The sequence below is a fragment of the Aotus nancymaae genome, unplaced genomic scaffold (assembly GCF_030222135.1).
Source record: "Aotus nancymaae isolate 86718 unplaced genomic scaffold, 86718_ANA_hifiasm-v0.15.2.pri h1tg000048l, whole genome shotgun sequence".
Lineage (NCBI taxonomy): Eukaryota > Metazoa > Chordata > Mammalia > Primates > Aotidae > Aotus > Aotus nancymaae.
Window position 1 is genome coordinate 10846433 of NW_026988462.1, and position 13667 is coordinate 10860099.

Genomic DNA, 13667 nt, shown 5'->3' on the forward strand with positions numbered 1-13667 from the left:
CAGCCTGGTCTCTAACTCCTGACCTAAGGTGATCTGTCCACCTTGGCCTCCCAAAGTGCTGGGATTACAAAGTGAGCCACCGCTCCCGGCCTCCATTTCCATTATTGGGTAATAAAAGATTGCAGTTTGTGTCTTGAGAACTCTTTGTCTTTTGCTTTTAGGTAAGCTGACTGCCATGTTATAAGTTGCCCTGTGGAGAGTCCTTTATGGCACGGGACAAAGAGAACTTCTGGCCTATAGGCAATGAGAAATTCAGACCCTCAGTCCTGAACAGAGGCCTGAACAGAGTTTTGACAATAACAATAAAAATAACTTGTAATTGAATCCACATCCATTTAAGCCTTGAAATGGGACTGCAGCTGTGGCTTATAGCTTGACTATAATGTCTTGAACCACCTGGAACCAGAGGCATTCAAGGAAGCTATCCTGGAAACTTGGTAAGCGTCCTTGGACACTAGGATATAATACTTGCTATGTTTAGACCAAACAGCTTTGATGTAATTAACATGTTACACAACAGGTGTGAATGGTCAAAACTTTTAGACGTAGTACATTATCATATTGGAATAATACAATGCTTGTAAATGTAGGGTATGTAAATTTCACAACTTGTGTGTAAAATACGAAATATATGATACAATTAGCTATAACTAAGAAGTTAAGTTTGCCACGGTACTCATGAAATTGCAATGTATGGAGAGGCAAACCACTTTTGATTTCTCCCTGGTTAAATGACATTGCTGTATCAACCAGATGTTTCCTTAGAAATAAAAAAGTTTAAGTATTTAAAAGTTGGCAATGAAGGTGTTGATAGAGAGAGGTTATGATTTTTCTTATGCAATAAAATAATAATAAGTGAGAAAAATGCTATCGGAATGTAGAAAGTAGAAAGAAAAGGAAAACATCGAAGATGAAGGAGACAGTTTATAGCAGCATGACAAAGAGAAGTAGATAGATGTGGATGAGCTGAGTCATGTTAATAGTGGAACATTAGGGGAAAGATTTATTAACTACTGCAGTTACTTATTGGTCTAGAGCTGCTTTAAATCTTCCAGGGTCCATAATTTATATGAATGCTCCATGGACTTTGAAAATGTTATCCCCATAATGGCAGCTTTAAACTAGAAATATAATGTAAGACCCATATGTAACTTTATGTTTTAGTACCTATATTAAATCAAGTAAATGAAAACAGGTAGCATGTATTTTAATAACATTTTATTTAACTTATTTTCCACAAAGATCTTCACATCAATGTGTAATTATCATAATTATTAATAATTATAATAATCATAAAAATTATTAATAGAGATATGTACATTACTTTTTTTCTTCAAAACTACTGTATATTACTTACATTTCAATTTGAACTGGCCATATTTCAAGCACACAATATCTATGTGTGGCTACTGGCTACCACAGCTCAGCCCCTCTATAATTCCACACATATTCTTTCACTAAAATCACACAAACGTTTCTATTATGAGAGAATTTGGTTATTTGCAAAGAAAAGGACTTAAAAATATATAAATTCAGCATAGCTAATTGAATTTATAGGAATTATTTAAAAACAACTACTTTAATATGGGGATCATATTATAGGATATGTGGAGTTTTAATTTGTCTTAATTACTTGGTTAAAGATGAAAGATATTGATGAATTGAGAATAAAATTCCCCAGGAAGATGAAGATATGAGGATATCTCAGAAGCAATTCTTTAGGGCTCAACAAAGCCACAACCACCAAGACCACATTATATAGAAATTACTATATAGCTCCAAATTAAAACCAGATCTTCGAACCCCACCATATAGGACAGGAAGGCATAGCTTAAGAGCTTCAATTACACTAAACTTGAGTTCATTGTAAAATCCTAACAGTACTGCAGTTTTATAATTACATTTTCCTTCGGGACAGTAAGGGTAGCTGGAGGGAGGTCATGATGGTGCCTTAGGCTGCTCTAGACAAGACTATACCTAAGAGTAGCTCTCAGTTTTTACTGAGACACATGAAGAAAGCTTTTAAAGTTGGAAAGTATATTCACTAGTGTAAACCAGGGACTGATGGCACATTATAGGGGATGTTTTAAGATGTCCAATCTGAATAACTGTAGGTGGGGTGTGTGTGTGTGTGTGTGTGTGTGTGTGTGTGTGTGTACACTGGTTGGGGGCAATGGGAGTGAGAGTTTATAAATACACTGCTAAAACATTGAGAATTTTTGCTTTCTTCAAATACTTGAGTGATTTATATTTGAAAGAAAAATGAAGTATACTCCAACTGAGAAGAAGTAATTGGGATGAGTGGTACACAAATCTGAAAGGCTCTGCCAGTATTCATCTTAGAGCTCTCCTCATAAGAAGCTTGGTCCCTCAAAAGCAGCTATTATCTGATTGCTGTAATTATTATGGCAAAACATAGATAATTTGTGGTCTGGATTTACACATGATCCCTTTTATTCTGAAAATCTGTTATTCTTTGAGCCACGTACATGTTTTGGTTTTCTAATAATGAACAATAAAAGAAAAAATTTAAACAAAACAGTGTAAATGTTTACAAAGTATGCTCTGACTACCCTGAAATAATACTTTACATGATGTTATTGCCAAAGCATCCATTTCTAGTGTTCTTTTTAATGCATTGATATGCATATGTAAATGTGCATGTGTTTTTGTGCAAACTTTTACTCCTAAAGGTAATTATATGATGCACATTTTTGTATATTACTTTTTTAATTTAACAAAATATTAATTCTCTACAGACCAGTACCTACAGGCTTAACTCATCTTTAATCATGAAGTACTATTCCAAAATATTAAAATGTCATAATATATTTATTCACCTCACTATCAATAGATATTTACATATATTCAGTTCTCACAAAATATAAGTAAACATCCTTTCATACCTGTAAAAAATTCGAAGAGGTGGAATTGCCCTGTCAAATAATAAACATTTCAATATTGATGCAGTATACAAATAAATACATTTATTGAGTGGCTTTCATGTATAAAACATAATTCTAAAAAGTAACAGCCAAACAGTAAATACGTTTCAAAATAATACATTTCAAAATACCTAAATTATCTTACACTCTAGCCTTCTGAGCAGCTTTGAAATTCCCCTTATAAAATTAAATAGTTCCTTAGTCTTTTCTTGAAAATATATTAATAAAATTTAATTCGATATATCAACAAAATACTGACATTACATTAATTAATTATGTGATGTTATTTTCTGGATATTACATATTTCAGTACTTTTAAATATTGTTTATTCTTAAATTAAAAGCTTATAATTTTCCAAAGACCAGACACATAAACACACACCCACACACACAGAAGCACATACCCTCACACACCACACATGTTAACTCTTCCACCTTAATTTCAAAAAAAAGAAAAGTACATAAACATCTTGAACCTTTCTTCAAAATAAAGAATATACACCATGCTTAAACAAGTTAATTTAGGTTGCTACACTTCTTTGCTCTAAAAAGTTTAAATGAATAAAACTAGTCTCAGAAGAAAATCTATTTTTCTTTATAAGTATATCTTAAATTGTATTTTCTTAACTTTTAAATATAGTATTACTTTACATTGAGCATGGATACATAGGATGTAACAATTTAAAATAAAACCTAAAATTGAATGAATATTTTTCTTCTTATTATACACCTAATATGCAAATTATTTAATGGAACCATTTGAATTATGTTTAAACGTATGTCTTTTTAGAGTATCTTTTAAGCATGCTACGCTTATTTTTTCTTTTCATTGCAGTATTAGTTGCATATATATATATATATATATATATATATATATGCAAGCACTGCTCATTTATATTTTATTCTGTACAGATCTTAATCCTACTCAGTTCCAATCAGGATCACTCCACAATCCCTTGACTGCCATATACTGTTGAATTATCCTTATAAGTAGTCTCTGTTGCCTCATCAGAGGCATTTCAAACTATTCAGAACAACTGAAAAGTACTATCTGAACCCAATTATATGGTATTATTAAAATGCAATGCATTTCTATTTTAACAGCTTCAATTCTATATATATTTATTAAAATACTAAGCTTACATGTTGATAAAAAGAACTGCTAATATACAAAATTGCTAATTCTTTAAATATGCACCTTAATTTGTCATGTCCAAAGATAAATATATCTGGATAGCTTGTAGTGATGGTTGCAGAACTTGTCTGGGCGTAATTTATGTATATACTTTTGCATAAGTCTCCATTTTATCTTCAAAATATTAGTAATATATTTCTTAAATATCCTTACTGTTGTAACATTCTCCATTAAGAAATTCATTTTCATTTTTACATTATGTAAAAACAAAATGTTGTAAATATTTGAAGTTAAAGACATTATAGACATTATTGTAAATATCTGGTCTATTTTAAATTGTTAGTTGGTTTTGGTTGAATAATTTATTTTACTTTTTCTTTTTAAAGAAGCATAAAATAGATATAATGATGAAATATGTGGGACTAAAGTATAGTATTTTAAATATTTTTCTTTATGGTATCTTTTCATAACAGAATAAAATATGAAATCTTGAGCTATTTGTTGTCACTTCAAACAAACTAAATGTGAAACTGCATGACATAATTGAATAGGAATAAATAGTATACATATGAAATTGACTCATATACATGCTATTATTGCTCCCATTCGTTTATTGATAAAAATAAACTCCAAATCTTAGTATTAGGGTTACAATTAAAAATTGGGACTAGTTCCTGTTATAGATAATATGATAGCAGTAAAAACATAAATAAATTACAGAAAAGTATTATCTTTTACAAAACTAACTCAAAATGTATCATAGACCTAAATGACAAACACAAAACTATAAAACTTCAGCAAGCTAAAACAGGAGAAAATCTAGTTGACCTTGGGTTTGGTGATAACTTTTTATATACAACACCAAAAGCACAATGCATAAAAGACAAAATAGATAAGCTAGAATTCATTAAAATTAAAAACCTCTGCTCTGGGAAAAACATTGTTAAATGAGTTAAATAAGCCACAAACTTGAAAAATATATTTTCAAAACACATATCTGATAAAGGATTTGTATTCAAAATATGCAAAAATTCTTAAAACTTAACAATTAAAAAAAAAATCCTAAAACTAAAGAGCAGACAAAAGATGTTGTTATACACCTGACCAAAGAAGACATAGCAGTTGCAAAAAAATGTGAAGAGATGCTCACTAGTATATATCATTGAGGAATTACAAATTAAAGAATGAGAGGCCAATATGCATCTATGAGAATGACTAAAATCCAAAAACACTGAGAACATCAAATGCTGGCAAGGATGTAAAGCAATAGCAATGTTCCTTTATTGCAGGATAGAACCCAAAGTTGTATAGACACTTTGGAAGACAGTTTGGTATTTTCTTACAAAGCTGAACATAGTCATACCACATGATCATACTCTTAGATACGAAGCAAAACATACGCTTAGATATTAACCAAAATTAGTTAAAAACCTATGTCCACACAAAAGCTACTTGCAAATGTTTGTATCACATGTATTCATAACTAAAAATCACTGGAAACAACTAATAGATAAATAGATAAAGAAACTGTGTTATATATAACGTGCGGTCATTCCGCAATGAAAGCAAATGAACTAACAAGCAGAAAAAACAACAACAACAACACAACAACCATGGAAGAACATTACCTGCATATTATTAAGTGAAATAAGCCAGTTTGAAAGGCTACATACTGTGTGATTCCAACCACATGGAATTTTTGATAAGGCAAAACTATGGAGACAATAAAAAATAATCCAGTGGTTGCAGGATTGTCAAAGAGAGAGCCCAAGGCACGAATAAATGGAGCACAGAGCACATTCAAAGCAATGAACATATTCTATACTTTACATTATTTATTACTGTATGTAATACCTGACATTATGCATTTGTCAAAACCCATAGAACTGTACAACTCAATGAGTAAACCCTAAGGTAAACTATAAAATTTAGTTAGTAATACACAATGTATCAATGTTTTTCATCAATTTTAACAAACATATTACACTGATAAAAAGTGTTAATAACAGGAGAAACTGTGTGGGCATGAGAAGATGGGAGAAAGGCTAAATGGGAGCTTTCTGTACTTTCTGTTCATTTTTTCATAAACCTAAACCTACTCTAAAAGTAGTTTATCAATTTTTAAAAATGGTATACACCACAATACAGGTTTGACTGAGATACTGTGAATGTTCACAGGCCAGAAGGAAAATATTGCTTGTTATTTAGAAACGATAAATGAGTAAAAGATAATATTGCAAATCAAATTTTGTGATCTCTTCTAAAAAAATACAAGAATAGTATTAGAAATTTGCAAAATTACCTTTTGGTTTATAAGTAGGTTTTTGGAAAAGGCTTCTCATTATTTATGCTCTTTGCTGTACTTTAGGGAAATTCTAAGAAATTTTGAGGAAACAAGTTAAGGATAGTCTACCAACAAACTAAGTGAACAAAATATATTGTATTTTATTTTAGTCTTAATTACTCTTAATATCAGGCTAGGTTAATTTATCTGAAGTGAACTGAATTTTATTTATTATAACACCAGAAAAAATAGAAATTTTAGAATGCTCAGAAATAGGAATCAATACTGTATTTTCACGTGCTCTTTATCATCTGCTAAATACCAAGTCACATGTAGGACAGAGTCTAACCACACTCTTGGGGCTCTGGCTGAGAGCTGAAATCTTTAGCCATCAGTCAGCCCTGGCACCCAGTGCTAATGTTGTCTGTCAGGTGACTAGGATTGGTGGTAGAACCCTTTGCCCATAGGCCACAAGCCACTTTAGAAAATACAGGACAAGAATTTTAGTAAGGTGAAAAAGATTTTGCAACACTTTTACTTGTTTTTCTTGATCAAAATTTATGAAAACAAGGTCAAACGTAGTTACGATTTCTTTTCTTTCTTTTAACATCTGTAAAGATGTGTTTATTTAAACTGATTTTAAAAATCAGTTGTGTACAAAAGTGTATTCATCCATTTTCATGCTGCTGATAAAGACATATCTGAGATTGGGCAATTTACAAAAGAAAGAGGTCTATTTAACTTATACTTCCACATGGCTGGGGAGGCCTCACATTCAAGGTGGAAGGCAAGGAGAGCAAGTCACATCTTACATGGATGGCAACAGGCAAAAAGAAAGCTTATGCAGAGAAACTCCCATTTTTAAAACCATCAACTCTCCTGAGAGCTATTCACTATTGTGAGAAGAGCATGGGAAAGATCCACCCCATAATTCAATCATCTCCCACCAGCTCCCTCCCACAACATGTGGGAATTATGGGAGCTACAAGATGACATTGGGTGGGGGCACTGAGCCAAACCATATCAACAGTGTTTTGTAGTTTTTAATTCTCAAGACAAATACCCAACCCTCCACCCACAACCCAATCTGCTTCAGTGGTACTTCTGGAAACATACCCATTTTCCCCTTACAGAAAGTTAATGGCCCAGGAAAGACTCTTCTACAGAATTTATCATCACTAACAGATTATTTGGAATAGAGATCTATGGAAGCTAACAAGCAAGGTTCCTTATAATTGCAGATATTAAAGATATGATGTTGAAATTACTCTATTGGTTTGCTTATGCCACAAAAGGATGAACTGCTTGGTCAAAGAGAAGGAAAATTAAATAGTTGTAGGTATTGGTCTTGACATCTTGGATTTCAAAAAAAAAAAAAGAAGAAGAAGAAGCCCAAAGGGAAAGGGGAAAGATTTAATCTTTGAAAGAAAAAACTTAAAATACTCATGATTAGCAAAGTTCATTTCAAATACTTCAGGTAAAGCATAATTGTATCATCCATAACCAAGGTCATTAAAAAGATTATGTATTTAAAAGGGTCTAAAATTCTGAAAGCTGCATTTCTCATACTGTGCTTGAGAAAGGCCCAATAGAGAAAAATAAATTTATAGTAATAGTGATTGTATCATGAGAGAATGTACATGTGTATCTAAAATGTGGTAACTATGACTAGATTAGAATATCTAAGTCAAGAAATAATTGTTTCAGGAAGTCTCAAGCTAATTGCAATGTACGGTTAATGAGTTATAGAGGGTAATTATAATGTAAGTTCATTCTATTATTTTAATAGTAATACCTAGAGATAGAATGATAGATCTCTTACAGGTAACCATGAAACTAGATAATGGAAAGAAGGCAGAACATTTATTCTTACATTTAGAAGATCATCTTTGAAATACAGAACTTGAAATTTATTTACAACACTATCTAACTGGATACCAAGAAGCAGTTTAAAATTATTTGCTAAATAAATACTTCCCCATTTTCTAGATTATTAGATATGTGAGCCAAATAAAACTTTTTCTTTATAAATTACCCAGCCACAGAACATTCCTTTATTCCCATTAAATAACTATTTTCAAGAAATTTAAAAATCAAATAAATGTCACCTCCAGAATTACTTCTTTGCATACACTGTTGAATTCTCTGCTCTTCTTTTTTATAACTTCTACCTTGGTTTAACTCAATCCTCTTGCCTGAACCTGGTGGTTCTGAGAATCCAGAAAAAAAAAATGCAAAAATGCCAATTGGTCTCATTTTTACATTTATAAAGCAAAATCCAAGTGGAAATCTGGCACTCTGTAGAATGCTAATCTTCCCATATTTCTTTCTTTTTTTTTTTTTTTTAAAAAGACGAGGTTTCACCATGTTGGTCAGGCTAGTCTTGAACTCCTGACATCATGTGATCCGCCTGCCTTGGCCTCCAAAGTGCTTGGATTATAGGCGTGAGCCACCACGCCCAGCCTTAGTGTATCTGCTTTGTTTGCTCCACTTACTGAAATGAATATTTCACCTTTGGAATTTGTTTTGTTTTTTGTTTTTCTTTTTTTTTTTTCTTTGAGACAGAGTTTCACTCTTGTTGCCCAGGCTGGAGTACAATGGGGTGATCTCGGCTCACTGCAACCTCTGCCTCCCTGGTTCAAGTGATGCTCCTGCCTCAACCTCCCAAGTAGCTGGGATTACAGGCATTCGTCACCATGTCAGGCTTATTTTTGTACTTTTAGTAAAGATGGGGTTTTATCATGTTGGCCATACTGGTTTCAAACTCTTGACCGCAAGTCTACCCACCTTGGCCTCCCAAAATGCTGGGATTACAGATGTGAGCCACCATGCCCAGCCCCATTTCTTTTAAACACTCCTAGTTTTATTCATTTTTCTTTGAGTTTATGATATTTACTCTTCCATGAGTAAACAGAAACTTTCGGAAGATAATTTCCTCTACTTCTCACCATCAGATTTCTATAATGACCTGTATCTCCACCCATAAACTCTCTCCTCTCATTAGTTACAAAAGATGGCCTGTATTTGTTTCTATGTCAGACCAGATTTCCAGCTTTTTGACTTGTGTCTTTGGTCCTGTTCTCACTCGTTTGCTCCAAAACTGTCCTCTCACACACCTAAACTTTTTTCAACTCTTTTCTGCAACATTTTGTGACTTGGTCTTATGGTTTGCATGTTTGTTCCCTCCAAACCTTATGCTGACATTTGATCCCCATTGTTGGAGGTGGGGTCTAATGGGAGGTATTTGGGTCATGAGCTAGATCCCTTATGAGTAGTTTACATTCTTTGGGTGGGAGGAGTGAGTGAGTTCTCACTGCATTAATTCTCTTGAGAGCTAGTTATTTTTTAAAAAAAGCCTGAACCTCCCTGTTCTCTCAAGTGTTTCCTGTTATGTGATCTCTGCACACACTGGCTTTTATTGCCTTCGGCCACGAGTGAAAGTGAAATGGCTCTATTGTCTGGGGTATATATCCTGGCTCTTGGTCTTCGTCGAGAAAGAATTCAGGACATATACCCACTTGAGGAATGGGTTTGGAGCAGAAAGTTTAATAGAAAGAGAAGAAAAGTGAGAGAAAAAGCTTTCTCATGTTGAGAAAGCCCAAAAGAGGGTTTCCGGTTTTTGGTGGAATGCAACTGGTTTAGTACAGAGGCTGGAGGAGGTGGTAATTGATTTACACAGGGCCCAGGGGATTGGTTTGACCAGGTGTGCCATTTACATAGCCTGCAAAAAGACTGGCCATCCCACACACACGGTTTTATCTGGAGGCTGCCATGACACCTGGCATACCTGGTGACAAGGAAAAGAGGGCAAGAGCCACCATATTGGGTGGACCTGGCTTCTAGCTGCCAGTATTTGCATATCAGTGCTCGCAGGTCTGGTTATTCAAGCCCCTTCTGATAAAAAAGAAATAGTTTGGGAGTTGCCTTATTTGTTAAAGGAAAATTCCACTGGGAACTTTCACCCTTTCTAGCTGCCTAAAAATTATTCCTTAATAACTCCCATATTAGAAACAGACTGAAGCCTTCACCAGATGCAGATGGCCAATATTCAGTTTTCTAGATTATTAGAAATGTGAGCCAAATAAACCTTTTTCATTATAAATTACCCAGACACAGAGTATTCATTTATAGCAACACAAAACAGACCAAAACACACGGGAAGTAAGAAAATTTCTGCCTTACATGACAGAAGTCCTTCTAGTCATTTATTATGTGACACTCTTTGCTTCCTCTGGTAGAAAATAGATGTATTTCATAAACAATTATGAAGTAGGCATAGTTCCACCAAGTTTGGGCCAATTCAATTATTCAAGAGAGATTTTCATAGGTTTCAACAAGGTGGAGGAAACAAATCTTGATACTGACTCTATAAAAAGAGAAATGTTTGCTATTCAAAATATTTCTATTAAAGGATACAGAAATCACACATCTCAGAATAATATATTTAACAACAAAAGACTGTAATTTGATGAAATTACTGACAGTCACCTTAATTATAAAATGTAGACAAGTTTTAGCAGTACTTTAAAAGAAATTGTTGGTCAGACCGACTGTTACATTACATTTGAGAAGGAGACCTAAGCATCTAAGACCACCTCCCCCTTGACTTCCACATTGCATTACAGTAGGACAAGTAAAGGCTGGCAGACTGGGCACCACCTTTAATCACTCTCCTAAAGATTGCAGGCATGGTATAAAGGAATCTTTCTGGAAGGCATTGTTTTCACTTAAACAGGATCAAATCCCCACCTAAGCCACATACCCCATGCCTACTCCATGGACCAAGACCCTTTCAAATGTGATTTCTAGAGTTGTAAGCACAAGAACCTTTCATGTGTAATTTCTAGAGATGTAATCCTTTATAAGGGCGGGGATTTTCTTTGTTCAGGGCTCTGCTATTTGGGGCATCCAGACTCGCTGCAGCCCCTGGCCGAATAAATCACCACTTCCTTCCCAGTTCGGTGTTCAGGGAGGTTTGTTTCTCAGCCTTTCCTACTTTACATTGATGTAATAACAATGAACTATGTATATCCCTATACTTATCTATCCTTCCTAGAATATGGTGAGGGAGTTGAGGGGAAGTCTTCAATTATTAGACTTTTGAAAAATTCAAAGAACCTCATCAACCAAAATGTAAGAAAATAATGCAGTTACTTTATAAATGTTAATTATTATTGTTAAAAAAAAGTAAATTTATTGAAAATATTCTTTCTTGGAATGCTGACATTTTAAAATGTATTTCATTATAATAAATATTTATATTAGTTGCTCTGGGAACTAAAAAGTTCCTTCCCACCTTGTTTTTGACTAGAAAATCATCTGGAAACACATTACTATTTGTATAGCACTTGCTATATTAGGTCCCATATTCTTGAGCATGATACTTCTCTGACTACTACCAAATAAACATTGTCCACTTTTAGAATACATTTTTTGAAGGACTCAGATACATAATTTCTCCATTCATCCACTGCACATTCTCTTCAGTCTCCTCCATTCATCCTTGTCACTGCACCTCTGAAATTTATTATAGGGTCACCAATCTGCACCATATTGTCTATTCAAGTCTATTGCACATATTCAACTTTCCCATTAGCATTCACACAGTTAACACTCTAATTCTAGAAACACTGGCATTGGTTTCCATGTTACTACGTTCTTTTAGCATCCCTCGAGTCTTACCAGCTGATCACTTTTTGTGCCTTTGCTCTTCTGTCTACTCCAGACCACAAAATGTCAGAGAACACTTGTTTTCAGTTTTGTCATTTTCACTTCTTCAACAACGCTTTCCTGGTAGGTAAATTTATTTATTTATTTTATCTTCAGACACACTTCATCATCACTTAATGTCAGTAGCATAACTTGACAAAGTTTTCATCACTGAGATGAATTTATTAATTCCAATATTTGGTCTTGGATTTTGAATATTAAATTCTGGTGTTTCTCCACTCACAAATTGCTTTAGTCTGTTTTATACATCATAGTTAATACTACTTCAGTTTACCCAGTCTCAGACCAAAACACTAGGCATTCTCCTTGATCCTTCTAGTCATTGTATCCTTATCTAATCTTGCTATTTATTCTTTCATTAAGTATCCAAAGTGGACTATTTCTTAAAACACTATTGCCTTGGTCCTACTTAAAGTCTCTAATATCTTTTACATAAACTTTCCAGTAACCTGCTAACAGTTCTAAAACATTCTCTTGTTCCCAAACTATTGATGACCTGTGAGACAGCTGTGGTAATCTTCACATTCTAATTCAGATTACAAATATTACCCAGCATAAAACCCAATAATTATTTCCCATTAATCAAAATAAGGTATAAACTCTTTATCTCATCCCACCTTACATTTTCCTGTCTTTACTCTCTTCTTCTGAAACACTTACTGATTTTGTTCCAACCATGTAAGGCTTCTCACATATTCCCTAATGGGTTATGGCTATTTCCATTACTTTGTCTTTTCCTCTTTGTGTACAATGCTTGACTCATAACTTCTAATAGCCTACTACTCCTTTTTATCATTCAAGTATCAGCTCAGTAGCCCCCTTTAAAGAGGCCATCCTTGTCTACCCTATCCAATTTCCTGCCCAGTCATCTCTGGCTCCTTAATCCACTTTATTTTCTTCAAAGTATAATCAGCATCAAAAATTACATTTTCTTGATTCAGATTCTTTTTTCATCCAAAGATGCCTTAAGTTTTCTGTCATTTATATCATCTCCCTTTGTTCTTCCTCTTTCAACTATTTTCTAAATCTGATCAAAATACTGTAAGAAGTTTACACCTGAGGTTCTCTGTATAAAATAATAAAAGAGAAGAAAAAAATAGTTGAACATTTTCTCAGTAATTTGGCATATAAAGAGCTTTTTTTTCCCCTCAAGGATTTATTTGTTACTAGCATTCTGAATTTTTAAAAGAACATGCATATACCTTTGTGAGAGAGAGAGAAAGAGAAAGAGTGCTAAAGGTATCCTTTGTGTATCTTCATTTAAGTGTGAAATATTATTAAACATCTTTGAAGGGGGTATGTGTAGAAAATTTTCTCAATGCAACACCTTACTTAATTTTAAACCTCTTTATATGGAATATACATTTTTATAATTGATATTTTATTTGTGAAATATTATTATGTCCTAAGATAGTACAAACATAAATCAATTTGTAAATACAAATTTATTTAAAATTTATTTTCTCTTATTTTTGTGAGTTACATAGCTACTAGGAAATCAAAGACATTTGTTTTCACAATGATTCCAGAGTGAGTTAAGTGTTTTTAACTTATGTAGATAAGCCTTCTATAT

The 13667-nt window shown here is 33.4% G+C and overlaps 1 non-coding gene across 1 annotated transcript; it reads right to left on the reverse strand.

Annotated features, from left to right (window-relative positions):
- Window positions 1–12181: 12181 nt before the first annotated feature.
- On the reverse strand, window positions 12182–12250 carry LOC135268987 (small nucleolar RNA SNORD38). The gene has a single exon (XR_010337315.1). It is a non-coding gene; the product is annotated as a small nucleolar RNA SNORD38 (small nucleolar RNA).
- Window positions 12251–13667: the final 1417 nt, after the last annotated feature.